Here is a 16842-nt window from a genome sequence, read left to right on the forward strand (position 1 = left end):
AGTATGAGCAGTGAAGAGTAAATGAGTGAAGTGAGTCATGAGAACTGAGTGGATCTGGAATTGATACAAATTGTTGTTCTGTGGCTGTTAAATAAAGTCAGCAGTACCTTAGTCTTCTTTTTTCTGTTGTTAGACATATTCTTTAGAGCTGGAGAGATGGCTCAGTGGTTAAGAACACTGACTGCTCTTCCAGAGGTCCTGAGTTCAAATCCCAGCAACCACATGGTGGCTCACAACCATCTGTAATGAGATCTGACATCCTCTTCTGGTGTGGAAAGAACCCAGGTATCCCTCAACAGAAGAATGGATGCAAAAAATGTGGTATATATATACACAATGGAGTACTATTCAGCCATTAGAAACAATGAATTCATGAAATTCTTAGGCAAATGGATGGAGCTAGAGAACAACATACTAAGTGAGGTAACCCAGTCTCAAAAGATCAATCATGGTATGCACTCACTAATAAGTGGATATTAGCCTGGAAAACTGGAATACCCAAAACATAATCCACACATCAAATGAGGTACAAGAAGAACGGAGGAGTGGCCCCTGGTTCTGGAAAGATTCAGTGTAGCAGTATGAGACAAAACTAGAACAGGGAAGTGGGAAGGGATGGGTTATAGAACAGAGGGAGAGAAAGGGGCTTATGCAACTTTCGGGGAGTGGGGGACCAGAAAATTGGAAATCATTTGAAATGTAAATAAAAAATATATAGAATAAAATAAAAAAAAAATCCAACTCAGTTCATATAAGAAACTTTAAAATACACGAAATCTAAGTTCTAGGAATAAAACAATGATTTAACTAGACTAGTAATTTAATTCTGAATGTTTTGTAATATTGAACTTTGTTTATTTGTCAAAATGTGAGATGGTCACGTTGTTGTAGACTTATAACGAGTTTGAAAATAAGGTAGGATAATGCACCCTAATTTTCTTCTGCATCTCTACAACTAGCTGAGCTGAATAAACATTATAAAATATTTTAAAATTATTTTATTTATTTACAATCCAATGACACCCCTTTTGGTCACACAGCCTTGCCCCAAGTTTCTCTTGGCATTCCTTCTCCCCCTTGCCTCTGAGAGGGTGCTCCTCCTTCCCCACCAAGCCTCCTACTTCCCTGGGGCCTCAAGCCTCTCCAGGATTAGGTACATCTTCTCCCACTGAGGGCAGACTAAGCAGTGTTTTCACAGGGCACAGGTGGTGTGTGTGTGTGTGTGTGTGTGTGTGTGTGTAGGGGTGAGCAGTAGGGGGAAGGGAGGATCAGACAATCCTGTATATGCTGCATGATTGGTGGGTCAGTCTCTGGGAGCTCCCTAGGGTCCCTTTAGTTGAGACTACTGTTCTTCCTATAGGACTGCTTTTCCCTTTGACTTCTTAAATCCTTCCCCTAAATCACCCCTCAAGGCCCCTGACTTCAGTCCAAATTTTGGGTATCTGTGTCTGTCTCATTCAGTTGCTGGTGGGGCCTCTCAGAGGATAGCCATGCTAGACTCCTGTTTATAAGCAATAGAAGAGTCTTCCCCTTTCTACACATTCTTACCAACATGGACTGTCACCTGAGTTTTTGATCTTAGCCATTCTAATTGTTGTTAGGTAGAATTTCTGGGTCATTTTGATTTGTGTTTCCCTGATCACAACGGACATTGAATATTTCTTTAAGTGCTTCTCAGCCACTCAAAATTCTTTTGTTATGAATTCTCAGTTTAGCTCTATGCCCCATTTTTTGACTGGGTTGTTTGTTTCTTTGGAGGCTAGTTTCTTGTGTTCTTTATATATTTTGGATATTAGCCCTCTACTGGATGTTCAGTAAGTGAAGAATTTTTCCCAATATGTAGGTTGTTGATTTGGCTTTTTGCTTTACAGAAGTTTTTCAGTTTCACGAGGTCCCATTTATTATTTGTTAATCCTAGATTCTGAGCCATTGGTGTTCTGTTTAGGAAATTTCCCCATGTGCCAATGAGCTTGAGGCTATTTCCCACTTTCTCTTCTGTTAGATTCAGTGTATCTGGTTTTATGTTGTGTTCCTTGATCAATTTAGACTTGAGCTTTGTGCAAGGTGATGAATATGTATCTATTTTCATCCTCCTACTTAAAGACTGCCAGTTAAAGCACCCCATTTATTGAAGACATTTTCTTTTTTCCACTGTATGTTTTTGGCTTCTTTGTCAAAGATCAAGTATCCATAGATGTGTGGGTTAATTTCTGGGTCTTTGATTCTATTCCATTTATCTACCTGTCTGCCTCTGTACCAATATCATGTGATCTTTATCACTATTACTTTGTAGTACAGCTTGAGGCCTCAGATGGTGATTCCCTCAAAAGATCCTCTATTGTTGAGAATTGTTTTGTCTATCCTGTTTGTTTGTTTGTTTGTTTTTCCATATCAACTTGAGAATTTCTCTTTCCATGTCTGTGAATAATTGTGTTGGAAATTGATGAGGAATGTATTGAAGCTGTAGATTGCTTTTAGTAAGAAGGCCATCTTCACTAACAAATCCATGAGCATGGGAGACCTTTCCATCTTCTGAGGTTTCTTCTATATCTTTTTTCAGGGATTTAAAGTTCTTGTCATATAGATTTCACTTGCTTGGTAAGAATTATTCCAAGGTATACTATTTGTGGCTATTGTGACATGTCTTGTTGCACTAATTTCGTTCTCAGCCTGTTTATCATTTGTATAAAGGAAGCCTATTAATTTGTTTGAATTAATTTTATATCCTGCTTCTTTGTTTATCAGCTGTAGTAGTTCTCTGGTGCAAATTTGGCAACCCTTAGTGAATGCAGTTCTTCAATAAAAGACATGAAAGCAGAAAGGAGGGTTTTACAGAAGAAAATGCTTATGGTTTTTGTAGGAGATAAAACAAAAGCAAAAGGAAACAAGCAAATAAAAACTACTAAACAACCCCAACATGGTAGGAGAGTGTGGTCAAATACATAACATATGTATACATTTGTAAAAGGTGTTTTCCTCTATCACTCTTGACCTTACTTTTAAGGAACAGTCTCCAAGTGAATCTGGTGCCACCCATACAGAGTTAAATAACCATGCCTGGATTTTCATGGGTGCCTCTCTACTTAGGGCTCCACTCTTCTGCAGCAAGAACAAGAACAACTTCATTCAGTGAGCTGCCTTACCTGCTCTGGAGCCTGACATATATATATATATGAAAACTCACATTCATGAAATTCTTGTACTCCTTACATTGGGCAAGCTCATTGCCCAGTGTCTTCAGTGGTCATAGCTGAAATAAGGCCCCTGCTATAAGGAGCTGTTCTGCCATGGCTGCCACTTTTTCCCAGTGTGCTGAAAGGGGCACTGTCCTACTTACGGCCTTTAAAGTTGTGTAGAAAGCTCAAGATAATATATTTATACTTCAATGTTGTTGTTTATTGTCGCACCTATCTTGACCAGCGAGGGAAGACGCAACACACGAGCTCTTCTTTAAGCAGTTTATTCAGGAACCTTGAACAATCTTGTGACCCTGATGCACTTCCCAAACCCCCTTAAATATGCTATAGTGAGCCAATCTACATGAGCCACATGGCAGTTGCTCATCGGTTGCAATAAGGTGGAAGCAGGCTAGGCGCTCAAGCTCTTCCAAATAAGGAATTGTTTATTCATCGAGCAGCAAGCCTGGCACATGGCCAGGCACCATCTTTAGGGTGCATCAAAGCAGCTCCCCACAGTTTATTTCATCTGTGTGTTCAAATTTAAATTTTAAATTTGAATTTTAAATGAAGTTTAGAAAATCTATGTTCAAATCATGTTGTGATTTTGAACTCAGTCTTGAATAGTGAAGTATCTATATGTCCTTACCTTCTTAATTCTCTTGGCAAAGTCATGGCTCTGGCCTTTTGCATTGAAACAGAGGGAAATAATAGAATATTCTAGGTCATCTGTGGACTTCTGCCCAGAGGCTGTATTAATAATTCTAAATATCAAGAAATACTTAGAAGGGTTGAGGACTCTGAGAGCTCATTCTAGGGCCCTTTCCCATTTTGCAACTTTAATATTTGCAGTATACCTATGGGCCTGATGAAAGAGTTCTGAGTTATTTACAGTCAGAATATTCATGTTGTTCTTTTCTGAAAGGCTATCTTCTATTGAATCATAATATTAAAAGTTGCAAACAACAAGGCAAAAATACTCCAAAAGTTGAGGAGCTTTCCTTCAGAATTCTCAAACTAGAAGCCTAAAATGAAGCACGTTCTTGGAAATATCAGGCAAATTCTTTTCTTCCTCATATACATTCCTGCAATGCAAAGGGTCAAACCTTTAGTCAATTTATTGAACAGTCAAGTTTATATGACTCCACCTTTCTGTCACCCAGGCATCTGATATCTCAAGATTCCTTTCAATTTGCTTGAAGGTGTTTACTTTAAATACTGACACAATTCATTATAGTCTCCTCCCAAGTCTGAGTGTAAGGCATGCTATCCGGAGATGTATTGGTATGTTCAGTGCCAAGGGAAAAGCAGCTAGAATTTAAAGCTCAGGGGATGATGCTTATGCCTTCCATTTCCATGAAGAGCTGAAGAGACAGAGGGTGGAGAATAGGATGTTCACAGTCAAGAGAGGAGAAATGGAGGGCAACTGTTATGGGGGTTAATTTAAATGTTCTCCTGCTGGGACTAAGGATATTTTGAGGACACACAGCCAAATGTGTTCAAAAAGGCTTTACTGGGAGCAGGCAGCTGCAGTTTGTCAAATTGTTGATGTCAGAATCCTATTATAAAAAGCAAAGGAGAATTAGTAGTTTCTTGGACAAAGAAAGAAATGCATTTCTGTTTTATACATTTTATATTCTGGGAAGGAACTAGAGGAATGTTCTTGTATTTTCTATTGAGACACTGCACAGAACTACTCATTTACATGAGTAGTATTGTAAAAAGGTTCTGAGAGTAGAGTGATATTGGATTATACAAGCTTTAACATCATAGATATTCCTGGTGGTGTTTCATATCAGGAAGCTTATACTAGCTGCCAAGCAACAATCAGGTCTCCTTTAAACATTGCTGTACACACATGATTTACATAACCATTTCATAAGAAATGTACCTAATGAAAAATATTTTTTATATATAAAAGTAGGTGGTTTTCACTAATGACCCCATTATTTTATTGATACCTGGGCAGGCACTGATTACTGGTGGTTGAGTCTGTTCAGGAGAAACTATGAAGGGAAGTATTAGCAGTGTAATTGAGAACAGCTCAAGAAGAAGGAAGATCAAAATATGGACACATTGGTCCTTCTTAAAAGGGGGAACAAAATACCCATGGTAGGAGATTCAGAGACAAAGTGTGGAGCAGAGAATGAAGGAAAGACCATCCAGTGACTGCCCCAACTGGTGTTCTATCCCATATACAGCCATTAAACCCAGACATTATTGTGGATGCCAGCAAGCACTTGCTAACAGGAACCTAATATAGCTGACTCCTAGGAGGCTCTGCCAGTACCTGACAAATACACAGGTGGGTGCTCTCAGCCATCCATTGGACTGAGAACAAGGTTTCCAATGGAGGAGCTAGAGAAAGGACTCAAGGAGCTGAAGGAGCTGATAGCCCAATAGGAGGAACAACAATATGAATCAACCAGAACCCCCAGAGCTCCCAGGAACTAAACTACCAACAAAAAGTACACATGGAGGGACACATGGCTTTAGCTACATATGTAGTAGAGGATGGCCTTATTGGACATCAAAAGGAGAAGCCCTTGGTCCTGAGAAGGCTCCATGCCCCAGTGTAGGGCAATACCAGGACAGGGAAGCAGGAGTGGGTGGGTTGGTGAGCAGGGGGAAGGGGAGAATGGGATAGGGTGTTTTTGTAGAGGATACCAGAAAAGGAGATAACATTTGTGATGTAAATAAAGAAATATCCAATTTTAAAAAAGAAAAGTTTATGCACACTGATATACAGATTTCCTACAAATATATGCATATACTACCTATTATTCACCATGTACCACAGTGTAGGAAATCTTTACATCATTTTCTCCACATTTCTTGTCCTTAGATTCCAGACACAGAGCTTTATCCCTCCAGGCAAGGGGAGGTGGACCTCTTCAAGCTTACTGGGAGTCAAGAATGGTGGCCCTACACCTGTACCTGCAGCCAGTGGCAAGAAGACACTGGGCCTGGATTACACACTGAGTTCTAGAATAGCTTGGGCCACAGAGAAAGCCTGTCTCTGAAACATGAGGGGTGGGGAAAGAAAGAGTGAGCAAGGCTGAAGGAGCAGAAACAGCAGCTGCTAGGATGAAAAAGTCATCCCAACCCAAGGAACAATTTATCCATGTTATGTCAATTTCCATGTGTCTCTGCCATCCTTCCTTGGAGGCACTACTCATGATTAGTGGGTAAAGTATGGGATGGTGTCTTCTTTCCATGGGTGTGAAGGTGGGCAGGTTCATGCCTCAGCAGGGTCCTCTCAGTCCCCCCCCCTCCAGCAGATGGGCAAGAGCTTTCTACCACAGTTGGATTTCTCAGCTAAGCTTAATCCTCTCCTACCTGCTAAATCCTCTGATGCTTTACATCCTTGGCTCCTTTTTAAGCCACAGGTTAACTAACTATATCCCAGCCTCTGGTCAGATCAGCTTTCCCAGAAGGCCTTTCCCTACTTTCTGCCTCTTCCCTCAACATTCAGGTTCTAAAGGAATCAAGTCCCATGATCAGCAAGAGTCACCAGCAGTTCCTGGCCCTGCTGTAACAGTATGGCCAAGGGGACAGAACAGTCCTTTACTGCACTATGGTTTCCTCCACCCACAACCTACATTTAAGCACAACAGGATGTCTTCAGACGAATTTGCCACTAAAATAACATAGCCTGGACATGGCCAGAAGGATGCCACTTTCCTCTTCCCTCTGTGATTTCACTCCTCCAGGAGAGGGGTGTTCTTTCCTTTACAGGGCAGCTTCCTTCTCAGATAATGAGGACTTCTTCCTCTGGATCTTGGACTTCTTCACTGGCCACAGATAGGGGTTATTGATGATGCACGCCTCCCCACTCCAGCTGTCAGACAAGGAGGAGTTCTGCTGCAGGCTCTCCTTATCAGCCCTGGAATAGTCTGTGCTGATATGCAGAACCATGTTCTCTGTATCTGTTTTCTCATCCTGCTCCAAGGAGTTGGTCTCTTCCATTTGATGTATCTCAAGCTCAGAGGGAAACAAAGCTGTGAGGTCGAGGATGGTGAAGGTCTGGAAGCAATCAAGGGGAAAGTGTTAACATCATCCTTGAAAAGACTCTGGGTCTCGCCTGTCTTGGCCATGTAGCACATGAGTGTCCTTGCCTAGCCTCTGAGATTAGGCCTTCTCCTAAAGGACCTGGCAGTCAGACACTGTTTCATAGTATGTCTGTCAGAGTTTTGATGTAGGGGTGGGGATCTAGAAACTCAGGAAAATGGCTTGGGATGTGTGGCAGATGTCATAGGTTCTGTCCTGCAGTGAGGGCCTTGGGTGTCACTGGCTAATTGGTCACCAGAGGTTCAGTGACCGGTTTTTGCATAAGCAGGTAGAGTGTCAACATTGAAGCCCATTCAACTAGTGTGATCATGATGTCCTACAGTGTGGGCTGGGTCCTGGCTGTGTGTTTGCAGTATGACTTGCAGCACTACTCCTGATTTCTGAGATGTAGCGTTGCAGCATTTCTTTCAGCAGCTCCACTGATGCTTCCTCAGCGCTCTCAAACCCCACCTCTGTCAGTAAACCACTTAGCATGATTTTTAGTAAAATCCTCTATTGTAGACTCAGTTATTTTATTGGAAAGATGTATTAGTTTTATAATATAATTTTGTTTTTATTTGTTCAGCTATCTGTTCCAAAGTGTTAACTCGATTAAAATTAAAATAATTATCTATAGCTGAGTCCTGGTTAATGTTTTATAATGATCTGACATTTTTATTAGAGTTTTATTTTACTAAATTATTTGGACTTCAATCAATCCTCAGTTCTTTTATGTATAAAGTGTGAAAGGAATTATCACCTATTTCAGAGCATATAAAGATGCATATTATTATATATAATACATAATTTGTATATATTATATACAATATAATGTATATATAAAGATCCAGATGCATCATTTAATATATATTTAATCTAATAGATATATAATCTCATACACACACACACACACACACATATATATATATATATACGATTTTTAGTATTTGACATTTTTCCATTATTTGCTATCCTTACAATAAAATTTAATTGCCTCAACTTAATATTTTTCATAAATCACTACATCAGAATCTCAATGATTTTTCTTTTGTATTTCTTCACTATTGGTTTATGTAACTGCCCACAGTTACATGGAACGGTGGGTTTCCTGGAAGGAAAGCTAGGGATACAAAGAGGTGGCAAGAGGGAATGAAAGCCAAGAAAAATAGGTTTTCTTATCAGGGTTCAAAGTTTAATGGGGGACTCCAAATATATATTTAGGTGGGAGAAGACCCTTTCCCCAAAGACTGGAGACTCTCCCAGAGCCAGTTCGCTAGCTCCGCAGGTGGCTAGTGTAGGGTGGCTAGTGCCTCTCAGGAAACTGCAGGTCTTTGGAGAACAATGGGCTTTGCCTTGGTCTGAGCACACCACCCTAGGTAGACCAGGATTATGGCTAGCACAGGAATTCCCACTCAAAGGCTGAGAAAGGAACTTCACCTTGGTCAATGTCAAGTTCCTGCCAGGTGGCATGGCACCCCAATACAGCTCCCTACAGGTTTAGTAACTTGTATTATATTATAAAATCGGTATATCTAAATTTTCACTTTATATTTCAACTTTTTTAATTTTCAAGTAAAAACTGCTAATAAATTAGTGCACCGTGATTATTTTTGGGGACTAGTGACCCTTATTCATAGTTCAAAATATGCTTTGGTCATACAGATCATGTTACTCATATAGGTCATAATAATGCATGGTATTACATTTATGTGGAAAAACTATAGTTGCCAGAGTCCTGCACAAGGGGACAGTGGAACATAATAGATACTCATATGTTAAATGTTATGAATACAGTCATTCTTGAAGATTTGATTTTATTTAATTTGATTCACAAATAGATTCCATATATAACTAATGGAAATACATACATAATATCCTAGGGGTAAAGAGTAATAGCAGACTAGAATTACAGGTTGTTTTACATATTGAATCTCTAACAGACAATTATAAAATTGCAGGAATACTTAGTTTGCTATTTAAATGCTACACAGTTATTGCAAGGCTGTTCCTTTCATCCTGATGTTATTATAAAAATAATGCTTGTAATTAAGTGTCATAAAATCCTTTATAAATAACTAATTTTATTACCAATGGTTTGAACAGTATCCTATCATAACAGTATCCTATCATAACAGTATTTTTTTCTAGCTATTTATTGGTCTTTTAAAACACTGTGAAGAAAAATGCAAACATAAAGACTTAATTCTATCCTAAAGTTTTTCTTAACATTTTTACATCCAGATTAACAATAGAAATAAATTCAGGTGATATTATTATATTTTCTTTTTTCAATAATATTATTGTAAAAGTTTTATTTTTTACTGAACCGGGTGGCATATTATTCTTTTCAAATAATAATAATAGTTCTTAATGTGAGTTCATCCAAAGGTAAAACATTGCTTTGCTTAAAAATAGAAAGCAATATACCATTAAATATTTTATGTACAAAAAAGAACTATAGAATATAGAGGTTGTATTTAGGTTCACAAAGATTAGAAATGTATGTTTGATGAGGTCTTAAGTTGTGATTCTATGTTTTTGTAATTATTTGAAAACTTAATTTCAATACTGGGCCTTTCCTACAGTAAGATACTTTAAATCAAATCAATCTCGGCATTTGTGAAGCAATGACCTTTGAGTTTACAGACAACATCTGGAGGAAACAGCTGGGTAACTGATCAGGTGTTTTTTCAAGTAGAAGTGCAATGCAGTGTTCCTGTGGTACTGTTTAGAGATTTTCAATTCTCACATCATGTAGCACACAGTGGTGCTATTAATTAGAAGCTGATGGAAAGCCAGAAATAAATCCTTATGTCAGGCACAGTGTCTCACATGGAGGAGACTCAAAGTCATGCAACTTTTTGAAATTGAAATGTTCAGGGTAACAGCAAGGATAACAGACTTCCTGCTACCAAGTCAATATTTTCCAACTGCTAGATGTTAATTGCATTAATACCCAGTTTGTTCATTCAATTTATAACATTGAAGTGGTCTCTCTTATTCTTCAAATATTATTAATAAAAAGTTATTGAATTGTTGAGATTTCATTGTACTTTTATAAAATAAATTCAAAGACACATTTGCTATGGTTATAGATATAATTGCAGAGTTCATACCCCCTCCTAGTGCATTTCCCTCTCGCTTGAACTCTAATGATGAATATAGGCTTAGAGTATGATGGCTTTATGAATCTTAAGGATCAGGTACTTCCAAGGCCACAATGAACATTTTCCAGAATGTCTAACTGGCTCTCTGGTCTTAGTCTCAGCCTCCATGCATAAAGTAGCTCTATGGCTATCCCTTATCAATAACCAGATCAATAAAGACAGGACCACAGATCCAACTTCAGACCTACTAAGTCAGAATCTGCCATGTCATAATATCTCACTGTGATTTGAATAGATCTTCTGGCTGGAGGAAATATGTCTTGGAGCAGCGTTTCTTGACATCTCTAAACACATACCAGGATTGTACAGCTCTGATCACCACAGCAGCATTCTTATGAGACTGAATGGAAAAATTAAGGTTATGGATGACTACATTAATTAAAAAGCCTCAAGGTAAATTTGATGCGGAAGCTTAAATAAACGTCCAGCAGAAGCATTCATCTGTGTCCATGAAGAAGAATATTCCCTGTGCTTGCTGCAGAGGTGCTCATTTCTGATCATAGGAGAGTTGTTTGCCAGTTACCTGACTCTCAGTTCAGAGTCTACTAGTGAACCATTGCTTTACCAAAGCAACAACAAACACAACAAAACAACAGACACACACACACACACACACACACACACCACAAACATAGGACTTTAAAGACTTAAAGAATTAACTTAAAATGATATTTTCATATGTGAAAGAAAATAATCTGTGTAGTCAGAATAGATTTAAGGAATGAGTAGAACATGTTGAATGACCACCCCTCCCCAAGTACCAAAATGCTCCCTATTTTTCCTTCCCCAAATCTTAGATTCTTCCTATGTAGAAAATGCATACAACACCCAAAAGGTCTTTCTGTAGTCACTTATCCTACCTACTGTAGTGAATAGATTCTCTGTTTCTTTTCAAATCCAGAAGGAGAGGTTGTTCTCTAAGAAGATCTCAGCAAATATATTTTCCAAGCTGGCTTTAAACCAACCTCTGTAATCAGGTTCTTTACTGATTGACTGAAACCTCCAGGTGAGTTGAGAACTGCTACAAGAAAAGAAAAAACACCATTTACTGAAGGAGAACCAGTATTTCTTTGACAGAAGAAAAGTAAATTTACACCAGAGGAAGATATCATCACATATTCATTTCAGGGTGGTTTTTTTCGCTGTTCTTTGTGGAATTAGTCTCAGTAACTAGCAGTGCCTTTATACAAGTAGGCAAAATTTTAGGCTCAATATAAATTCAAAATAATATAGAAGCCCACGTATTGCAGAATGATATGAACACAGTGATCTACTTTAATGTTTAATGATTAAAAAAACTTAAAATGTTTTCCTAAAGAGGATTACTCTATCCCTAAAGGAGGGATAGAGTTAACAATAGCTAATTGTTCTTCAAAGTTTTATTCATTTGCATGTGAAGTAAACGAACTTGCTGCTGCGGTTTGTTCATATTTAAATTCTAGTCAGAAACTCTCTCTCAGCATAAGAAATTTTATACTATGCATTGCATGTTACATTTAAGATAATCAATCATGTTTCAGTGTAACCCACACTGCATAGGAGACGTTTATTATGGGCATTATCGTTGTCATATAGTAAAGTGCATTGTTAATGAAGCATGGGAAAGGAATAATTTCAACTAATAGGCATATATGTCAAATTTCAATTAGGACTAAGTTGGAATCCAAAAGAAAGAAGAGCTTATAAATTTAAACCTTTGACCTTCAACATAAAGTACAAGGTCTGAAGAGAAAATTAAATTATTTTATGGCACCTTGTAAATTTGAATAAATGAATGGCTTATGAAACTCACACTCTAAAACTATATATTTTTAAAAATATGATGCATTTCCAATTAAAAAATGTGACACAATTAGTGCTATTTCTCATATTACAATGATAATGAATTAAAAAATTAAAAGGTTATTGTATCCTGACTCTGTTAACTAATTTACCAAGACATAGAAGACAAGTTCCTGATACATACATGATGAAACAGACCAGACTAAGGATTTTTCTCTGGATAATGAAAGAAAAGTTGTAGACATGTTGCATGGGCTTGACCTATTCTCCCACATCTTAGGCTTCTGGCTGTCTTTTTAACCCCCTTGAGGTTATTTTCAAGGTTAGACTTAACTTTTATTCTATGCACACATAACCATAGTTTATTATCTAGCAAATATACATGAAAATAAATTGTGTTACTTAGGATCTGATGGCATGGCTTTTATTGAGTTTCTGATGGCATGACTACATTTTTTTAAAGAAGCTCTTCCTCTGGTACATACATGTTTTTATGTTGAGAATAGTCATCTCATTCTAACTCCATTCTGGCAATTTTGTCAAGTCTATCTTACAGAAAGTAGAAAACCAGAGAAGAATTTAAAGACCAAATTTTATTCAGCATCTAAACCTGAAGAGGTTGTTCAAACAGAAGAAAGCATGCAGGTATGAGATACATCAATGTATCTGTGTTGTAGTCACTAATTTTATTTCCTATCCAACTCAAGGACTGATTTGCTATCTACTTTTCAAAGGAGAAAGAATTTCTTTGTAGTTTTTTCTCTTCTTTTTTTAACTCACTTTTTCAGACCTTTAAGTCTGAAAAAAGAAAATGCAATTTATTACTAGGATGGGAGATAAAGGGCACAGAACTCAGGTGCTTAGATCAATGGTCTGCTGCAAACTCTCAGCAGAGGTAACCAAGGTCACACAGAGCGACTATTGAAGACTTACTGTGGGTTCTTAAGGCCTTTACCAAAATCATATTGTCACACATTGAAAAAGTCTAACTCAAATGCCAACCAAGACTTACTAATTTATCAGAAACATCCACTTTAAAATTGTTGCCACCTATGTTAAAACAAAGCAGCACACTATAGGGATTTGATAGAACTATCTCATTTTCCAATGCTCCTTTCAGATTAATTGTGAAGTCTGTACTTGCTAAATAGGAATTTAAAAACAGTGTTTTTCTATGTGACATAGTTAGAAATGTGACTTGGTAAAGTTTTTACACCAAGGCAAACAAAAGCTATTGGGCAATAATGATTTAAAAACAACTATTCTTAAAAAATTCTCAATTGTCTTTAAGTCATATATTCAAAATGACTGTACCTACAATTTAGAAATGAGATTAATTTTTAAAATACCATTTTTGTCATCCTAAACTAATCTCAGGATTGTTGCACTAGATACTTTAAATATATAAATAAATATAAATTTATAACAGGGTCTTATAGAGCCTATGACCTGACTAAGTTCAGAGTATGTGGTAAAGTAGTGGAACTGATGTCTTCCAGGGCTACATTCATATACTTTGCTCTGCTTTAATGTAACATCAACAATTTGTTTTATTTATATTTTTTCAAGAATCTTTAAATTGAATACTCCACTTAGTAGGTTCCGTAAGATATATAAACAAAAAAGTTAAAAAAATAAATTTATATTTCTTAATTTTAAACAGTAAATTTTATTTTTCATGTACAATTCAAATGGTGTTTATATGAGCTTCATAAATGTTAGTTGAAGGTGACTGGGATACAGAAAACTATCATGACAGAGGTAGAACCATATATATACTTGTGTACATTTACTTTAATATTCTATCTGTAGTAATATTGCACAATTTATTCTAGTCACTATAATACATCATTGTGGATATTAATATTATAGTTGATAACTTTATTGTTTCTGCTTGTTTATTTTTATTATTCAAAAATTGATTAGATATACAAAAGTATTAAAATATATTTATCGGTCTAGCAATAATCTTTTTTCACTTTTTGTTGGTTATTTTATTTATTGACATTTCAAATATTATCCCCCTTCCCAGTTTTCCCTGCACAAACCCTCTATCCCTTCACTCCTCCCCATGCCTCTATGAGGGTGCTCTCCCACTCTCTTACCCACTCTTGCCTCAGTGCCTACCTTGGTTCATTGAGCCTCCATAGGACCAAGGGACTCCCTTCCCAGTGATGCCAGATGAGGCAGTCCTCGGCTATATATCCAGCTGGAGCTATGGGTCCCCTCTCTAGCAATGGACTTAAGTTTTCCATTTTACATCTTTCTGTGACTTCACAATTACAAACTCCTACATTCTCTAGTACCTTCTGAAAATTTACACAATGCAGTTATGAGCTCTACATTTATAATTTTTTGGTTTTCAGTTGAAGAAATGTTCATATTTTCCAAATTTTAACAAATATAGCTTATTTTAAACCATTTATGCCTAGGTTGAATGTTCCTTTGGTGGTGTGATTAAAAGTGTCCTAAGTAGTGTCTGGTACTTTTTGCAGTAGCTATAAATAGGTTATTTAACTCAAGCCCATGCTTATACTTTTAACTATTTACTCTTGGTATTTTTATTGTTTGTTTATTTATTTGTTTATTTGTTTATTTATTTATTTTGGTTTTTGGAGACAGGGGTTCTCTGTGTGGTCCTGCCTGTTCTGGAGCTCACTCTGTGGACCAGGCTGGCCTTGAACTCAGAAATCCACCTGCTTCTGCCTCCCAGAGTGCTGGGATTACAGGCATGCACCATCACTCCCCGGCTTACTCTTGGTATTTTTAATTGTGTGAATATGTGTTTCTATGAGCATGGGGAGATGAATAATGGGAAATAAACTCATGGCCTGTGAAAGTAAGTAAATACTTGTAACCACTGATCCATTTCTTGAGCTGGGTCATTAATTTTAAGTTTAGGACTATTTTCACTAATGATTTTTAATGACTGAAGTGCATATTGTATATTCAAAGTTGTCAGTGACACATTTAGAACTGATATTTATAATTGGGAACGCCATTATTATACCTTGAACTATATGTTATATCTTAGAAAGGAATTAAATGTCTGTATCATGTAACTATTCTTTAATCTTAATAACTATTAAAACTTGTTTTCAGAAATTTATGTCCAATAATGAGTATGATTTAAAGTCAAAACTGAAACTGGTGCAAAATAGGATTCAGTTTCATAAGAAAAATGCATTGGTATAAAATAGAAATACTGTATTCCATTATTCAGATGATTATTCTTATTAGTGCTAAAATCACTTGATGTGTATGATAAGAAGGTTTCTAGCAGATGCCTCTTTGATGTAAGATGTGAAACAGCACATACCTCATTAAACAACACATCAAAAGTATTAAAATGCAACCATTAATCTATATTTCATAATTTCCCCATAATGACTAGAAGTAAAACTCATTGAACAGAAATGAAAGAGCTGTAGGAGAAGGTGATATTAGAATTCACATATGGCTCAGTCCTTCTTTGAATTTTATCAAACATCTGTTGGTTCAAATTGAATGTAAGAATAGAAAACAGATTAACATGTGAATGAAATTTAGCTGTGCTTCCAACAGGAAAGGTGGACCATTTTAACTAGTTCCTCAAAGTATATATGTTATCAAAGAATGCTTATGTAAATGAGACGCTAAGCATCCTATAACCAGTTCCTATATTTCTCAGGTGAATAATTTGAAGCTCATAGATAATAATTAAGTTAGCCCACACAATTTCTATCTTTGTATTCTTCATTAGAACAGTACTTTCAGATCAATATAGCAATCTATTATTTTGTTATGCTATTTCATAAATATTCTTTCTCTTACAACATTCTTGTGATTCATAGAGTAAGTAAAGGTGAATGCTATTTAACAGAACACAGAAAGGACACAGATGAACTGTATGGGAAGGAAGACTCAGTGAGCCCCATTTATTCACTAGAGACCTCCTTCTATTAGTTATGTTGCTATTCATTCAGCAACCCTATGTTGCTGTTCATTATTATGATGATGAAGTATTAACTAAAGAGTAACTCTTGGTGTCCTTCACCCAAACATGGACGTGATCTATTCAGAAGTGCTTGGCTCTCCATTATTCTAGTTGAAGACAAGTATAATCTACAGCATAGTTGAGTCTAAGAGAGTCTAGTTTAAGAAGCTATCTAATCTAAAAGGTTTCAAACAAAAGACATCCTCTAATAGAATCTAAACTGCTCAATAAATATCATAACAAAAAGGCTTTGGGAACATCTGTCTCAATCAGTCTTTTACAGCAATTTCATAGGGTAGAGAATTACTTTTTTGGTTTACTGATTCAAAAAAACTATACAAGCCATGACCAGAAATTATCAATATATACAAACATGTTGCTTCCTAGATCATGTGTGTGTGTGTGTGTGTGTGTGTGTGTGTGTGTGTGTGTGTGTTAGTATAAATGCATCCCTACTTCTTGGGAATGGTCTTAGACTTGCTATCTACTTCTCATACATGAATACATTGCTCTGAGTCAGAGAAATTGAACAGGTCACCAAGGAGAAATAGGAAATGGTACATTGCTTAATCCAAGCCAAAGTAGATTAATTCCAATGTGTTTCTAAGAGGCCAGTTAATTCTAAACAGGTGAAAATCAGTAAGCAGGATGACTACATAGTTCTAACAAATTTTGAAACATACTACTAACT

At 36.7% G+C, this 16842-nt stretch overlaps 1 pseudogene; it reads right to left on the bottom strand.

The window, feature by feature from the left end:
• Nucleotides 1-6908: 6908 nt before the first annotated feature.
• On the bottom strand, nt 6909-7724 carry LOC127691905 (transcription initiation factor TFIID subunit 8-like; annotated as a pseudogene).
• Between the last annotated feature and the right edge of the window lie 9118 nt (nt 7725-16842).

This window comes from Apodemus sylvaticus, chromosome 9 (assembly GCF_947179515.1).
Source record: "Apodemus sylvaticus chromosome 9, mApoSyl1.1, whole genome shotgun sequence".
NCBI lineage: Eukaryota > Metazoa > Chordata > Mammalia > Rodentia > Muridae > Apodemus > Apodemus sylvaticus.